At 39.8% G+C, this 17,395-nt stretch overlaps 1 protein-coding gene across 6 annotated transcripts in view; it reads left to right on the top strand.

The window, feature by feature from the left end:
* Nucleotides 1-17,395, top strand: part of TENM2 (teneurin transmembrane protein 2) — a 2,093,216-nt gene that overhangs the window by 1,683,392 nt on the left and 392,429 nt on the right. The gene's annotated exons all lie outside the window — the stretch shown is intronic.

Raw genomic sequence — 17,395 nt, forward strand, 5'->3', positions numbered from 1 at the left:
AAATGGAAAGAGGAAGATGTTAAGAATGTCTTTGGAAATCTGAGTAGAATTTATTTCTCTACCGTGATCGATAACAGAATTAATCATTCTTAATCAAAGAATGATAATATCAAGAGTTCCCTGCCATGTTCCAAAAATATTCCACAGAAATATTAAAATTGTTGATAGTCACTGCTCTTTATTCTAATATTGAGCTTGTGGAGCTGGAAACATAACAAAGATGTTGCCGTGGTTCATGTTTTGGGGCTTAATGAGAAGAGCCAGATGCATAACTTTTCATTTACCAATAACAATAAGTTCAAGTAGAATTTCTTCAGTACTGAACTGAAAATCCACCCCAAACATTTCAGACATAGCTCCAATCCCGATTCGACAAATACTGTGGGAAATAAATACTGTTTTCAGTGGAGTCAGACATCGAAATAAAACTTTGGGTGTTCTTATTTTTGCTTTTGGTAATGGAACATTCACAATTTTTAGAGCATGTTATTTGTTATAACTCTACAAGTTTGATTGTTTTTACAAGTCTAGAAATAAACAACTGGTGGTGGTTTTCGTCCTTTGGCAAATAATGCCTATGCATAGTTCCACTGTCTTCAGAAGGATCAACATGCAAGGTCAAGGACTAACTACCTGTACAGAGTGGTTAACGAAACCAACTACATACAAAGTGCTTTCAACTGCATGGGGTAAATCTCTTTCCATTATAGTCATTCTAAATGTTACCTGTAACAAAAAATAAAAATCAGAGGAGAATGACTTTCAGTGTGTGGTATCCCTTTTTGAGTACAGTTGAGATGGACGCTTGTTTTCCCCATTGGCTAAAATACTTAATAATGGCACCGTCACTCTTTACGGAGCATGGTGTATGCGCCAATGAGTATACGTGCACACCCACGCACTAGCAAGGCTCTGAATCTGAGCAAAAGATTCTTTCCTCCTCTGATGCTGGTCATCAAAAAGCTTGATCCAGTCCACCTCGCAATGCCTTGCTCCCTCTACAAGCTGATTCTGCCAACTGGAACAGCTTTGAACATTCCTTTCTCAATCATACAGAGATTAGGATATTAAGTCAACTTGCAAGCACCCCAAAATCTGTGCAGCTGTCTGCGTCTCTTGACCAGGGGTGGGCAAACTTTCTGGCCCAAGGGCCACGTCAGGGTCAGTAAATTGCTTGCAGGGCCATGAATGTAGGGCTGGGGCAGGGGGTTGGGGTGCGGGAGGGAGTGTGGGGTGCAGGAAGGGGCTCAGGGCAAGGGGTTGGGGCAGAGGTGGGGTGCAAGGTGCAGGAGAGGTTTGGGGTGCGGACTCTAGCCCAGCGCCACTTATCTGGAGCGGCTCCGGGGTGGCAGCCGGCCCCAGTCCCGCGCTGCTCCAGGAAGCGGCTGGCACCTCGTCCCTGCCGCCCCGGGGGAGGGGGCACAGGGGGCTCCATGTGTCTGTGGTTATCTCCCCCAAAGCTCCCATTGGCCACGGTTTCCCTTTCCCGACCAGTGGGAGCTTCGCGGGAGGTACCCACAGGCAAGGGCGCAATCCCACAGGCCAGATCCAAAGCCCTGAGGGGCTGGATCTGGCCCCTGGGCTGTAGTTCGCCCACCCCTGCTCTAGACCCTTCATGAGTTTCAGAGTACAGCACACTTTTTGGTATTCTGGAATCTGGCATTTGCTCGACATGTCCAAGTCACCTGAGTCTTTTCTTACTAATTAGCATTCTCATGAATTACACACCAGCGCAAGTATCAGGGGGTATCCGTGTTAGTGTGTATCTGTAAAAACAAGAAGGAGTCCAGTGGCACCTTAAAGACTAACGGATTAATTTGGGCATAAGCTTTCATGGTTAAAAAGGTTTTTTAACCACGAAAGCTTATGCCCACATAAATCTGTTAGTGTTTAAATTGCCACCAGACTCCTCCTTGTTTTTATGGACAGCAGCACAATTTAGCACTTCCACATTTGTCACCTTGTCTTGCCATCTTATTCCAAGAATTTTACTCAAGCATCTGATATGAAAACTGTTTAGTCTTTTGGTATGTTTGGCATAAGTCATCCATGTTTCTGAGCCATATAGGAGAGTGAGTAAAATTCATGCCTCATAAATACAGATTTTCACTTTAGTTGACAATTTGTTATTGTTCCAGACTCTGTCTTGCAAAAATCCAGAGCATTTAGAACAAGTCTGCAGATGATGCATGAGGAAAAATAGAACCCACTACACTCGGTCATGGCTACATTGGTTTTTCAGGGCTAACAGGAGAGGACGAAATAGTAAAAAAAAAATTTGGCCGGGGGGGTGGGGTTTAGCAAAGTAAGTAGCTATAGCTGAGCCTCCCACAAGGAGCAGGTCTTTTGAGTAAAGGAACATTTTACATGCTAATTTCTGACCATAACTATTCTTCAGTGTGGAAAGAGGTAAATCTGTTTAGTTCCTTCTTTGTTGTTGTTCTTAAGTATGGCTCTGTAGAGTGTAGACTTTGAATGTCTGTGATGAAAATAGGGCTTGTCAAACAGCTAATAGAGTAAAGGTTGAACTTTGCTGGCTAAGACCATCTAATCCAAACGCAAACATGTTTCTCAGCTTTTCTTTGCATAATAGGAGAGGTGGGGAGACGTCTACTCTTTGTATGTGTGTGTGTGTGTGTGTGTGTTTGACACTAACGGCACTTGAACATTATGACAGCTCTTACAGTATACACTGAAATCGTTGCCTTAAAAGGAACTTTCTTACTGGGGAATAGTTTCCCATATAAATCCATTTACCTTTCACATGTTTCTAATAATTTTCCTTGCCTTTTATGCTAATTGTTGAATAGACTTATTATTCAAGACAGGATATTCTCTGTCACAGCTTATCTACTTCTACTTAAAATAGAAAGATGTGCTGTTATATTTCTAAAATGCTGCTGCAACAAAACTACATCACATAGGAATAAATCCAACTTCTCAAAATCAGGTTCACCGTGTCTGAGCTGTACTATCTTCTAGATTATTCTTGGTGCTGGGACCATGTGTTTCTCTGGTTTACAGCATGGGCCACAATGGTGCTTAATATATAATAATCCTGCATGCAAGTCTAATGCTGAATTTGAGACATCAGGGAAAAAACACTCTGTTTGCGCTGCATAATCAAGCCAGAGATTATAGCTGCGGGGAAACCAAGGTTATAGGCATCTTATAAATACCTAAGGTAGATGGACAGAGAGAGATCTGCAATAATACTAAGCAAAAACACATTTCTTTTGGGGTTAATGTTTCCCGTATTTTTTCTAATGAAAAAGTGCTTTCCTTTTAAAGCAAATAAAATTATATGGCAGAAGACAATGACAGGGAAAAAAAGAGGGATCTGATGCCTGACTAGAGCAGAAGACTAGGAAGTCAGGACTTGTCAGGTCCTGTTGTTTGTTGTGCTGCTGAGTAGCTGTGTGACTTTGGGCAAATTCCTTAACCTCTCTGTTTTGCCAACTACAAAATTAAGATAATAAAATATATCCCACAAATCGTAAAGATACCAGCATTTGAAAATATTTAATAAGGAGCACTTTGGAAGGAGAAATGCAATGGAGTAGACGAACGTTTTACCAGAACAGAAGAAAAACATTTTTTTCCCCTTTAAAAAGGGTGGGGAAGGAGCAGTTATTCTTCCTAGAGACAGCAAATTGGGAGGCCTAATCAATATTGTAAAGCACTTTGAATTCCTCAAATAGTAATTCTAAATCGGAACATTTTAAAAAAATTATGTTCATAAACCCTTGTACACCTTTTTATTCATTTATGTTTTAAATAGATATGTAATATGGGCCAAATTTACTCCATTGTTTTCAAAAGCATACCCCTGAGGATAAATATGGCCTGCGTGTGTAGCAACCTACTATAATATAAACTGTATGTGAGTATTGAATATGTATAATATAAAGTATGGTGTGTTTGTGTGTGTCTGAGTGCATTATTTATTTTTAATTTGTTAAAATACCTAAAAAAAAAAAAAACATTTCACCCAGTACTACTGAGCACACTTTAGTTTCTATCCAAAGATCAGGATCTTCAGCTCTGAATACTAGAATTTCAAACTAAATATAGTTAACCAGATAACATGAATGCTCCAGACAAAATAGATATTTTATAGTTGGGTTCCTAAAGCATTCATTAGCTTCCACCTGCTTGCTTCAAATCACAAATCTTATAATGTAAGACTTCAAAATCGGTAGGTGTTTTTAGGTCAAGGAGAATCTGGTTCTTTTCCCAGTGCTGTACTTCTGTGTGACAGTTTGGTGACAAGACGAAGGATACCAGGGGAAAAAAAAGATGATAATGCAATGTGACAGCAAGTGAGGATGATATGTACCAAAAATAACAACAGAGAGGTTTTTAGGATAATGCACTATCTGGAAAAGAACTGCAGATTTTTTTTTTACAAAAATGATCTATTCTACTGAAAGTTATTGTACTAGGGTAGGCATGCTGCAGCAAAAAAAGAGGGAAAAAAGGGCGGTAATATGTCCCATGAGACATCTTACAGCAGTTTCTTAAAGCATAGTCTTTAACTACTTCATTAGAGGTTCTCCCTTTCCCTCTGTTCCTTACAATTTTGTGTCCCAGACAACAGATATTCTATCATGTTCTTGCCTTGTGTTTGGTAGCATTTCTATTGCTGTGCCTTAGGCTAGCAGGCTACTATGTTTTTGCTGTGTGACCCTTAGGGTATGCAGTCCTTTCCTTTGGACAGCTGCCTCAGTCCAATCCCTTCTACATCAGGCTGTGTTTTGAAAGCACTACCCTTTCAGAATTCTTTTCTAATTTGAACCTTGTTGGCCGATAGGACTCTACCACACTCTAGTCCATACGCCTCTCAGTTTCTCCTCCCCTTTTTTGTTTTTCTTAGTTATGCTCTTGCTTGGTTTGTCCATTGCATGTATTATGTTTGTTTGTTTTTGATTACTATTGTCTGACTGGGCAGAACCATGGGGTCCTTTGCAGAAAGTGGGTGCTATATAAATAGTATATTTATTTCTGTATGACCCAATTCAAAATTTTCAGCTGCTTCACTTTGATTCCACCTAGTGTGACAGGATGTGCACGTGTTCACACCTTACACACTAGTGTAATAGTTTTCTATAAGGGATGTCTTGTAAGTTATTCATTGAAAACTCAAAATTTGCTGGTCAGTATCGTCCTGATAAAATGTGCGTGGCAACATGGTATATAATGTTTAAGATTTCTCTGTGTGATGTTATTAACTCATGTTCCAAACCCTACAGTCCTGCACAAACAAGTCTGTCCTGCACAAACAAGTCTGTCCTACACAAAGGAATATGTGCTCTAGGTAATTTGCATTTAAGCAGCAAACAGGGTCATCAAGTAGGATAGGAAACCAAGAAAAGCTCAACCAGGTGAGAAAAACCAGCAGGGAAGATCCTTCCACATTGACTCTTTGTCTCCTAGTGACCATCTGGAAATGTTCTGCAAGAGAGGGACTGACACTACAAAAAGGAGTGACAAACACCCCAAACACCCCCCTCCCTGTCCATTACATTCACTGAACCTGTAGGGACAAAGAAAGCATTCGCTGGATTCTGGGGGAGGGGTCCTGATCCACAGAGTGTGGTCAGTAATCTACTGAAAGGACATAGTGGAAAATTTTGCTTGAATCTAATGTAGTTTGTTAGGCATTAGTACGTATTTTCTTTATTTTTCTTGTAACCATTTCTGACTTTTATGCCTTATTACTTGTATTCACTTAAAACTATCTCCTTGTCGCTAATAAACTTGTTTTATTGTTTTATCTAATCCAGTATATTTAAATTGAAGTGTTTGGGTAACTTCTTTAGGGTGACAAGTTGTGTGCATACTCTTCTCTTAAAGGAATAATGGACTTTTATTGTCCAGGAGAGGGCTGGGCAGCACAGGACATACATTTCTGGGGAGAAATCTAAGACAAGGGATGCGTTAGGGTCACCCTGCAGTATAACTGAGGCTGGTGAGAGCCAGAGTAAAACCTAAGTGTGGCTGCAGTTACGCACAGATGTTCAGGGTGTGGCTTGCATTCTGGAAGGCTTTGTGAGTGGCCCCTGTGGAAGCGTCTTCAGCAAGACATTGTTAAGCAGCCAAGGTTGCAGGGCATAAGACACCACTGCTTATTAGTCTTTATTGTACCCTGATATGTCACACCTGGCCAACTAGTTTTTGTAACAGGGCAATGAGTCTGTTAGTCTACTGGTTTCTGATCTTCCAATAGAAACCAAAGGAGTCTGATACAAACCCTCAAAGACCCTTAAAGAGTTCTAAGAGATGAATTATACCTTTCCTGAAAGTGAGGGATTAATATCGGTGACTAGAGCCATGAATATGTTGTATGATTGGGTTGTACAAAATTTGCGCATACATCTCAATCCACACGTGCAGCAATCTCTGCTGATCCAGTTCCAAGACTTTCCTTAGCTGGAACTGCTGCAATCAGGTCAAAGAGTGGAAGAGTTTCTAATGTGAACAAAGAGTTGTCAGAGACATGATTTCATCAGCGGTTTAAAAATGATTTTTGTTTGTTTTTCTTTATCCCATTTCTTACTGGAGATATAGTGTAACTTCTCCTGTAAGAAATGGGATAAAGAAAAACAAACAATATATATATATGATAAAATATGGGTCCCATTACATTTTGTCAATAAATAGCCTGATAGTTTATTTATGACCATTGTGAAAAGTACCAAAACAAAATGCATTCTGGCATTGTGTTATTCATGAACTCCCTCTTTTTAACATGAAGGTGGATAATTCACTATTGCATATTGCATGCACTTGACCCAAAAAGGAGATCCTTTTTTTCCTTATCCGTATTTTACTTTTGAATTGCCAGACAATTCATCATTCATATATTAACATGCAAATGTGTGACCTACAAATCTTCCTTTCTGAATTATGCACTCCTTATGCTTTCCAACTCATGAAAAAGAAAGTAGTTTAGTGGGGAAATGGTAAAGCATTCATGCAGTTCTTGGGGTTTTTTTTGTCACTGAAGAGGCAAAAAAGAAGGAAATGACTGTATGAATAAAGTTCTCTCATGCTGGTGCAGTAGCAGTGTACTACCTGAGGGGGCAGAATTAGGAATCTTCCAAGTGATTAAGGTTAAGGAAATAGTATAGCCTGAGTATATTGCAGAGTTAATACACTTGGCCTCCTGGCACAAGAGTGCTGCTTCTGCTCTCAGATAATTATACCAACTAGTTATGCCTCAAGAAATAAGCTGATCATAAAAAGTTCAGAAAGATATTTTTCATTGTTTATAAAATTGCAGTTGGTTAGGTGTCTTTTTTTTTTCTTTGCCTTCAGTGAAGGGCAAAAATTGGTCACTGATTACTAGTAGGATGGTAGGATGATATTTTTGGATTTTTATTGGTAAATGTCTGTACGTGTCGATTTCACTCAACACACAAACTGATGGGGAAAGTATTTCCATCAATGAGAATCATCGTTTACATATAAGCAAAGTAAAAATAAACTTCAGTATTATCTGCTGAAATGATAAAAAAAAATAAAAATTGAATTCTGCTAAGCCTATCTATTGGTCACTGTTAGAATTAGGTAGACGTACTTTCCTCCAGATGAGGTTTTATAGTGGGAGGAAGGACTACCAGAATGTATAGGATTTCACAGAAATATCACAAATTATGGCAGTCCTTGGCAAGAGATGTTCCTCTAAAACACATGTATATGGCCAGCATCTTTAAAGATCTCCTTGCATGTACAGTGTGCTGCCATATATATGTGCTGTGGTTGATTTTATAAAATATGCTGCAGTGCATGTGGTGTGTTTGGAGGCGAGGATTGGACAATAAGGAGTAATTTGAGCCATCTTCTCCCTAGTTAGGTGCAGTTCTGCTGCCCAAGTAGGGAGGATTGATGCAGGGGAGTCATAAAATGGATATGTCCCAAAACTTTTTACCTCACCTGCCCCTTACTCCTGTCCACGCCCCTGCTCCGCGGAGCCGAGGCCACAGCTCTGGGAGGAGGGGACAAGGTGTAAGGGGGCTAAGACTGGGGCCATAGCTGGGGGCAGAGGCAGGAGTGGAGTCTCAGCTGGCAGCCAGTGCCTTGGGCCTGGGGCCAGCGGCTGAGGCCAGGAGTGGAGCCATGGACATGGGACCAGGATTCTGGGGAGGGGCCAGGACCAGGAGCGGAGCTGGGTGGCATTCCCTCTGTGCCTTCTGTGGGGGCTGGCCCGGACCCTGGCTGTGCCCTTCCAAATGTTCCTCCAGGCCCCCCTAAGGGGGGTGTGCCCCACAGATTGGGGACCTCTGCCCAAGGGGCATGGAGAGCTGTTCCCTGTGAGATCCCTATGTGGTATTATGCCGAGTGGGAGGAGGAAGGGCTGGAGAATCTCTTGCTGAATTCATCTTCCTGTCTTCCCTACCCTTCCCTTGGAGGGGCAAATGGCCTCCCACCATTTGTCTTCCTCTTCCCCTCCCATGTTGGCATGACTGCAGGACTAGATGCTGGGAAAAAGGTATGCCAACTGAAGTAAATCTGATTAATTTTGTTTTGTTTAAAACATTTCACTGGGCCAATCTGTTCACAAATATCAACTTTTGTGTTAAATTTTGTGTGTGTGTGTTTAAACACAGCCCTCACTTACTAACAATATCAATAGTGAAAATATGCCTGCTTTTACTCTTTTGGCTTTCTTCTGGGGAAAACAAAAAATACAGAGGATGAAATTGCACTGACGGAACTACACAGTGGGCATCATATATCAAAGGGGAGAGGAAAAGCTTTGATATTTGATATTTGATAAAGCTTTCATATTTGTTAATTTTGTGCACAACTTAGATGAAAAATGTGAAAAGTGATAATGAATTAGAATAACAAATAGCATCCAGCATTAAAAAGTGACTAATCATCGTCTGGGCAGCAAGTAAAACAGAATTATGTTGCAACTTGATTTCACTGAATATTTTACAACAGTTCATCTTTCTTGTTTCAACTAGAAGAATGTTTGGTGGATGATGTCAAAGTCTCTGTTTGGACTTAGTGTGAAACAGCTTATAAAAAGGAAAAACACTGCTTCAGGATCTCTAAGTGTTGGAATGTTAGAGATGAGTGTGCAGATTCTGCTCTTTGTGTTTCGGCCTCAAATATTTGTATTTATTTACTGTATTTGGGGTTCTAATTTTCAGAAGTGCTGAAAGCCCATAACTATGATAGATGTCAGTGGGGCATACTGTATACGTTTTCAGTATTTCTGAAAATCAGGACCCTGGTTTTCTCATGGTTTGTTAGATCAGTCCTACTAATGGCTGCCTAAGGCAAAAAGAATCCCATGAAAAACACTACTATTCAGAGATTCAAGTTTATACAGACTTACTCAAATACAGAGGGACACTGATTTATTTGTGCTCTTAAAGAACCCCACATGCTCAGATGGAAGTTCTAGTGTCTTGACTTAAAGGGAATTGTTCCGAGATAGTTTAATATTTCTGAAGAGAAAAGTGCCTGAATTCTTTTTCTGTTGAAAGTTGGCTTTACTAAAATAACCCAGTAGTGTGAAATTCCACAGTTAGAAAATGAAAGCTTGATTGTATTATTGTAAGCAATTGGCCTCTTGGAAGCTGTCCATTTAGATGATGAATATGATTTGCTATTGAATATAGTTGTTATTGAAGATGAAATATATAAAAAACAACACAAACCTCCCCACAAAAAAGCAAATGCTTGTTCAAGGCATTAGCAGCTTATTAAGTCTCTTTGTTGTCTTTAGGGGAAAAAATGCTACTTTTAAAATTAGGCATAGTTTATGTTCTGGATCTTAGCAAATTGCATACTGGAGGGAAATTTTGAGATGAGAATTATAACTTCAGTCAAGACATGGATGTATATTTAGACTTGGAAGGATTAGATTTTTTTATCAGTAAATATTGGTAAACATTAATTCCACCATACACACACATACACGGACGAAAATATTTCCATCAATAATAATTGAAATTTACAAATAAGCAAAGTAGGAAAATGCTTCTTGAGAACTTATTAGAGTTTGATTTAAGGATTTTTACTTCGTATATTTTGATGTGATAATACTAACAGTTATAAAGCTTTAACCTTTTGAATCTTAACAATTACTGTCATTAAATAATTGTCTGCCCTCTGTTGTCTGACCCCTCCAATAATTTCTCACAACTGTAAAATTGATTTAAAAAATTTAAAAAATGAAAAGCCATTTTTTTTGCAACTGTGACAATTTAAATGGATAAAATTGAGAAAAAAATATTTAAAATAAACATTGATATTCATCAGAATTATGAAAATTAAAAATTGAATGCAGCCAAGCCTACTTCTGTTAGTCTGCAGAATGGGGTCACTGTATCTAAGCTCTGCCATTCTTTCTAAAAGACTATGCAGATCCCTGTGTGGAAGGGCCAGAAAACTCAGAGTTGAAATTCCTAGAATTTCCTTCAGATCATTTGGTCAGGGAGACAGGATTTGTTCCCCGCAGAAAAGGCAGTTAGCAAAATCCAGAGACTTTCCTGTTGATTTTAGGGTATTTGTCCATCTGATATTCCCCAAGCCACTGCACCTCACACCCAACGCACTCAGTGGCAGCATAGCTTCCTCTTAAGTCATGCAGCCATGACAGAAGAGAAGAATGAGGGGGGATTTGATAGCTGCTTTCAACTACCTGAGAGGTGGTTCCAGAGAGGATGGTTCTAGACTATTCTCAGTGGTAGAAGAGGACAGGACATAGAGTAATGGTCTCAAGTTGCAGTGGGGGAGGTTTAGGTTGGATATTAGGAAAAAGTTTTTCACTAGGAGGGTGGTGAAACACTGGAATGCGTTACCGAGGGAGGTGTAGAATCTCCTTCCTTAGAAGTTTTTAAGGTCAGGCTTGACAAAGCCGTGGCTGGGATGATTTAATTGGGGATTGGTCCTGCTTTGAGCAGGGGGTTGGACTAGATGACCTCCTGAGGTCCCTTCCAACCCTGATATTCTATGATTCTATGACCAGCTGACCACTGCTCATCCAAAAACCCTATCTCTTGTGGGGAAGTTTTTGCGGAGTGAGAAAAGCAGAAGGTAATGTTTAGAGGGTCACCATTAGCTTCCACAAGGTTTAAAGGGAAATGTAATGTGTAATGTAGAGCCCACATTGTCTTCTACCAACTTACAGAATCTTAACCTCCTCAGGGATGATAGCTTTCCACAGAATTAGGGAATGTGCCATAGAATTATGGCCCATAACTGTTTTAATCTTTCACTTTTATCCCTCTTGATATAATATGTATGCACCTTAACATTAAGGTCATAAAACTCCACCAAGGATAGGACAAGAAGTAAACAGTTTAGTTTGAGTGAGGGAGATTTAGATTAGATATTAGGGAAAACTTTCTAGCTGTGAGGATAGTTAAGCACTAGAAACGTTACTGAGAGAGGCTGTGGGATCCCTGTTGTTGGAGGGTTTTAAGAACACATTAGACAAACACTTGTCAGGCATGGTCTAGGGTATACTTGGTCCAACTCTTCATTTCTGTGATTCTGTAGTTAACACTGTTCCCCCAAGATTATTAGCCTTGTTTAGCAGCAGACTCAAGATGTTTGAAAAGTTTCAATTAGTAGCACAAGCACAGGCTTTTGAGATTTGGCCATCATTAATAACAGCTAGAGACAAGTATGAACTGAACTGTCAGATCTAGAGAAGCCTGAACCTGGTGTGATTTTTGGCTGCCAGTTATCTCTCTGATAACCCAAACCAAAATCCACAAATTTGATTCCCTGAACTTTGGATAAGTACCAGTCCAAATCTGAACTTTACAGCTTAGGCTTTTCTCTAATAATAGCCATTTGCAAGCTTAAAAATGAGATTGGCTTCCTTACTGCATTACTTCCTTCTACGGCATGTGCACACTAGTTTATTATTGTAGAATTCCACATGACTGCTTGGCTGTTGACACTGATTTATTTAAAACAAAAATGCACTGAAGCATTTGTTCGAAAAATGAAAACACCGAGAGAATTATATAGACTTGAGAGACTTAAGGAGCAAAAGGGTATGGTCATACTTCCAGTTTACTAACCTGCTTAATGTACTCTAACTATTTAAACCAGTGGGGAGAAAAAAAAAGGAAGAGAATCATGATGATGCCTATGTCCTTAGGAACCTTGAATTAATAAGACAATATTAAGTATTATGATAAAGAAGTATCCACTTTGACTGCATCTGGCTGGACTAACGGTCTATATAAACTGATTTAACATTCCTAAATAGCCTGTTTCAGAATGTTCTGGGTCAGACATAAAACACAGCATGGATTCTGTGATGGTGGGTTCTACTTTGGTCTTTCTGAAAGCCTGGTGAGGAACCAAAAGGGGGCTTTCTTAATCATCATAGTGTATTGTTTTCCATCTTTAATATTTGGAAAGGCCGGAGTGTTTTTGAGAGCGTTGATTTTTCATAAAAAAAACAAATTGGGTCTTAACAATTCCTTATAGAAAAGTCCTATAGAATTTAATAGGGATTAAACCACTAGGGCTATATAGAAATGTAGTATTGTTTTATGGAAGTCATTAAAAAAGCCTATGTTATTAATAGAGAATGATGCAATTTCTAATGGATTTCTGCACAATACTATATCAGGGATATTTTATCTATTCAGTATTCTAGAATAGTTCAAACATTCTGTAGAAAGGGTCATAATTTTCCTTTAAATGTTATAGGACTTCTTCAGAATGGATGGTTTACTGCTACATCACCTTGAACATCCCGCAACTCTATCAAAGCTGAGTTCACTCAGTACCCTGCAGGAGATAGCTCAACATTTCACATGGTTGGTCCCTATGTCATATTTTGGGTTTATGTGATGCAGCCTATATCATCAGACATTTGATCTGATGCAATGTGTCTGGCTCTGTATGTTATACATGAACATATCACTGGGAATGCAACACAATATAAAAGGCTGGCTACTTTTAAATGAGATTTTATTGAAATAGTTTGCTTCTAAAAATAATTGCTGCTCCTCTGCATCTAGGTCTTTGAAAAAATCTTTACTGGAGATCTACTGCATGTGTCATTCACTCTTGAAATGTTATCACTAATTTTTAAAGGAAACAGTACCCAAATTAGGCTGCATCAGTAGAGAATTAGGCTGCAGGCCTTGTAGTAGCCAAAGTTTGATGACATTACACATCCCCTCTGAATTTTGATTAGCCCATTAGAATGCTTTCCTTGTGAGATCCAACTTTCTTGCCTTATATTCCTCCACTAAATATTTTTCACTGCAGAACAATACTCAAAAATGGGGGAAAAGTAAGAATTCACAAAATTTGGCAGATGTTTTGAGAGGGACATAGAACTATTGATTAGGATAAGACGGTGACTGATTGACTGGCACTTGATGGATTTAAATGGCAGGCCTCAAGTTTAGTAATTATACCTCGGGGAGGGACACTACATTCCCCTCCCCCCCACCCCGGCTCTCACATTCCTGGCATTGAATTACTTCCAGTGTAGGTTTACAGGGCTTTGACCATGAACCAAACACGGACTTAGTTCAATTGTGAAACCTTTCCCCCTTCCTCCCATAAGGGGGTGGAGTGACAAAGGCCACAAGGCTGGGTGGAGGGAACTGTAGTACTGGATGATAACCATAGGTCCAATTATTAAAATGCTCACCTGGACCTCTCTGTGACTTCCTCATGCACCAGTTCACTTAACCTGAAAATGCCAAAGAAGGCCACAATGAATGTTGCTTTGGATAAAAAGACTACCCCATCCCACAACTGTGTCTCCTGGATAGAGCATAGACTCATAGACTTTAAGATCAGAAGGGACCATTGTGATTCATCTCATCTGACCTCTTGCACATTGCAGGCCAGAGAACTTCACCCACTCCTGAAATAAACCCCTAACCTCTGGCTGAGTTACTCAAGTCCTCAAATCATATTTCAAAGACTTCAGGTTATAGAGGATTCACCATACACTAGTTTAAACCTGCAATTAACCTGTGCCCCATGCTGCAGAGGAAGGCGGAATTAAAAAACAGAGGCCAATCTCATCTGGGGGAAAATTCCTTCATAATTCCAAATATGGTGATGAGTTAGACCCTGTGCATGTGGGCAAGATCCACCAGGCAGATACCTGGTGAAGAATTCTCTGTAGTAATCAGAGCCCTCCCCTTGTAGTGTCCCATCTCCAGCAGTTGGGAATTTTTGCTACTGCCAGTCACCGATGTGCAACATGCCATCGTAGGCAGTCCCATCATACCATCCTCTGCAGAAACTTATCAAGCTCAGTCTTGAAGCCAGTTAGGTTTTTTGACTTCACTGCTCCCCTTGGAAAGCTGTTGCAGAATTCCACTCCTCTTATGGTTAGAAACCTTCAATTTAATAACCCTGTAAGAATTTTTGTCATTATGGGGTGCTTGTTGTCCCTGCCTGTTGCCTCTGGACCATCCGTCCAAGAGCTTCAGTACTATGAAACCTCTACATGGGTCTCGGAAGCCTGCTAGGTTGCACCAAAAGGACAGGCTAGCTTCTCGACCCAGTACAATGGAGGGAGCCAACACATGGTGCACCAGAGACACTGCATATCTCACCACTTGGTGCCTAAGCCTGGGCCACAGATGCTGGAGCTCTTCCCAAGCTCTACGTTCTGTGAGCTACGTAAAGCTCTGAACATCCTCTGGCAACTGTGTTCTTGACTAGTCCTTTGGCTGTCAGAAGCCAATGCTCCACAGTTGTTGGGGCATCGCCTGTGGATCTCTGTTGGGAAACAGAATAAGCTCCAGGAATCGGTTGTCCTGAAATCAAGACAGAATGTCAGCAATGCCAGTATCTGCTCCTGAAAATTCTACACTAAGAAGAATGTTAAACAAAAGGTAGTTCAATACAAAAGCTCTCACTAGCCTCATTACCTGAGTGGACTTAGTTAACTTTTTGCTATATGAACCATGGCCTGGTTGTCACACCAGAAATCTTTTTATTTCTGAATTGTTCTCTCCAAATAGTGACTGCCACCGATATTGGGGAAAATTCAAGATAGGTAATGCCTTTTGCAATACCTTGATCCACACAGTCCTCTGGCCACTTCTGAGCATACCACTCCCCTTGATACTACACCCCCAAAACCTATTCCTCTTGAGGGGTTACATTACACTTGAAGCTCTGTTCTCAGTATCCAGGCCAAATTCCCCCTTCAGACCCTGTTAAACTGCTCAAGAAATTTGTCCCATAACTCTACATCTTCCTTCATTCTCCTGTCACTCTGACAAAATTATGAGGTTTGTGCACCTTCAGTGTGGTAGCCACCAGACAGGCACACAATGCCTTTCCCAGGGTCACCACCCGACATGCAAAGTTTAAGTGCCCCATGATTCCCAGTAGCTGTTTCAGGGTACTGTTTTAGTATCTTTGATTGCTGTATTCATGCCCTAATAGTATCTAATTTCTCTGTGAGTAGCTGAGAAACATCCTGAAATGTATCCAGTTTGATTCCCAAGTATATTAGCCTGTTTGCAGGCCTTCTGTTTTTTCCAGTGGTGAGGGTGAAAATTGGTAGCCCTTGTAATAACCACTTTATTGCTAATTTGAGTGGGATGGACCTTTTAAGTACATTTGAATCAGAGAGAGAGAGAGAGAGAAGAAGAAGAAAATGGGAAGGTCTAACTGTATACATGAGGTTGTTAGGTTTTTGGTGTATGCATTCTAAAACTCAGATCTGGTTATAAACAATATCCTATACTTTGTGTGAGCTTGCAGTGGAATGTCGCTTTAGAAAAAGGTAAACTTCCAAGTGAAACTGAAACTACCTACGCAGGTTTTAAAATGTATCTAGCAAGCGGTTCCTTTAAAATTACATTGCAGGGCTTTCAACGTGTTCTGTTTTATTATGCAAGGGAAAATAGTAGAGAAATAGCTTAAACAGACCCACTTTGATTGGCTAGTTCAGGTTTCCAACAAGACAGTAGGAATGAGGTTAACGTAACCTGGATGGCTTTGGGGAGGAATGAGTTAATTTATTCTTGTGTGCATATCCCATAAGGAAGAGGGCTGATCTGTCAAGGCCATAAAAGTCTGGGTGAGCATGGAGATGTTACTAACAAGATATGACTCCCCTCTTCACAACAAAGATAAAAGCTTCTCTCTGGCCTTTTAGAGATTCCTGCCTTAATGGTGCTAGCAGAATGTGCTTTATTGTGCAGCAAACCCCCAAATGATATCCTCTAGGAGAAGCTTGTTTAAAGGATCGTCTGAAATAGCCAGGAGGAGGGCCACAAGTGACACAATTCACTTCTGGACAAGGTAGCAAATGGATCTATTTATATATAGTCTTAAAGTCATGCCACCCCAGTGATATAATTTAACTGTGAATGGCATGTGCAAGATCACAGATTACACATTTAATGAAGCACAGCTACAGAAAGATTCAAGGATTGTACAATTTTTTTCTTTAAGAGTGGGCTCCAGGCATCCCTTAAGAGACATAGCAATTATTATGCTTACACTCCAGTGATTTATAGAAGCACCTGGAGGAACACTTAATTCTTGTTTTGATAAAGTTTCATAAGGAATTTTGGGTCTAGAAAAGGAGATTAAAGTGGGATCTTTTAAATTTACTTTAGTCTGCCTCTCAGACATGGAATGGCAACATGGTAAGTCTAAGCGAGTCATATTAACTAACTGTAGAAGGGGTGAAAATGTATCTTCTGTTGTACATTATTTAAAATGGTAATTAACAAATCAACATTTTACTAATACTGTACTAACAAACTTTACAAAATAACAAGATCATCTATGTGGACTAAGGGCCTGATTCTTATATCACACTAGCTATATAATGATGTAACTCCACTGACTTCGTTGGATGTACTCCTGCTTTACAATGGTGTACGTGCAATCAAAATGGAGCCCCATTAGTTCAAAGTGGAGATTTGTGAGTTTAGGTTTGTTTGACAGAGATCAGAATTTGGGGCTTTATCGCTCTTCAGATCTGTTTTCTCAGTTACCAGATAGTGTTTAGTGACTGTCTACAGACATAAACTTAAAGTATATGCACCCTTTGTATGCATTTTTAAGAGAGAGAGAAAGAGACTTTATTATGTGAACTTCAAGGGAAATCTGACATGCGCGAGGTAACATAAAGAATAGTAAAGAGAGAATATTTCAAGATGTTTTAATCAGCATGATCTGCATATTTATTGTATGTGCACTCTTTGTATCCGTTCTACACCTCGAAAATATTACCACATATTAGGAAGAAATTTTTAAGAAGTGTTGCTCCCAAAGATAATAAATGTCAAAATATTTCTGGAGGTATTAGGAGACTTTTATAAAATGATGCATCTGCTGAGGTATTGTGAGTCCACATTTCACATAACTCATCATCAACTGATTGTCACGTTTACACCATTTAATT

This window comes from Caretta caretta, chromosome 8 (genome assembly GCF_965140235.1).
Source record: "Caretta caretta isolate rCarCar2 chromosome 8, rCarCar1.hap1, whole genome shotgun sequence".
In the NCBI taxonomy this organism is placed as follows: domain Eukaryota; kingdom Metazoa; phylum Chordata; order Testudines; family Cheloniidae; genus Caretta; species Caretta caretta.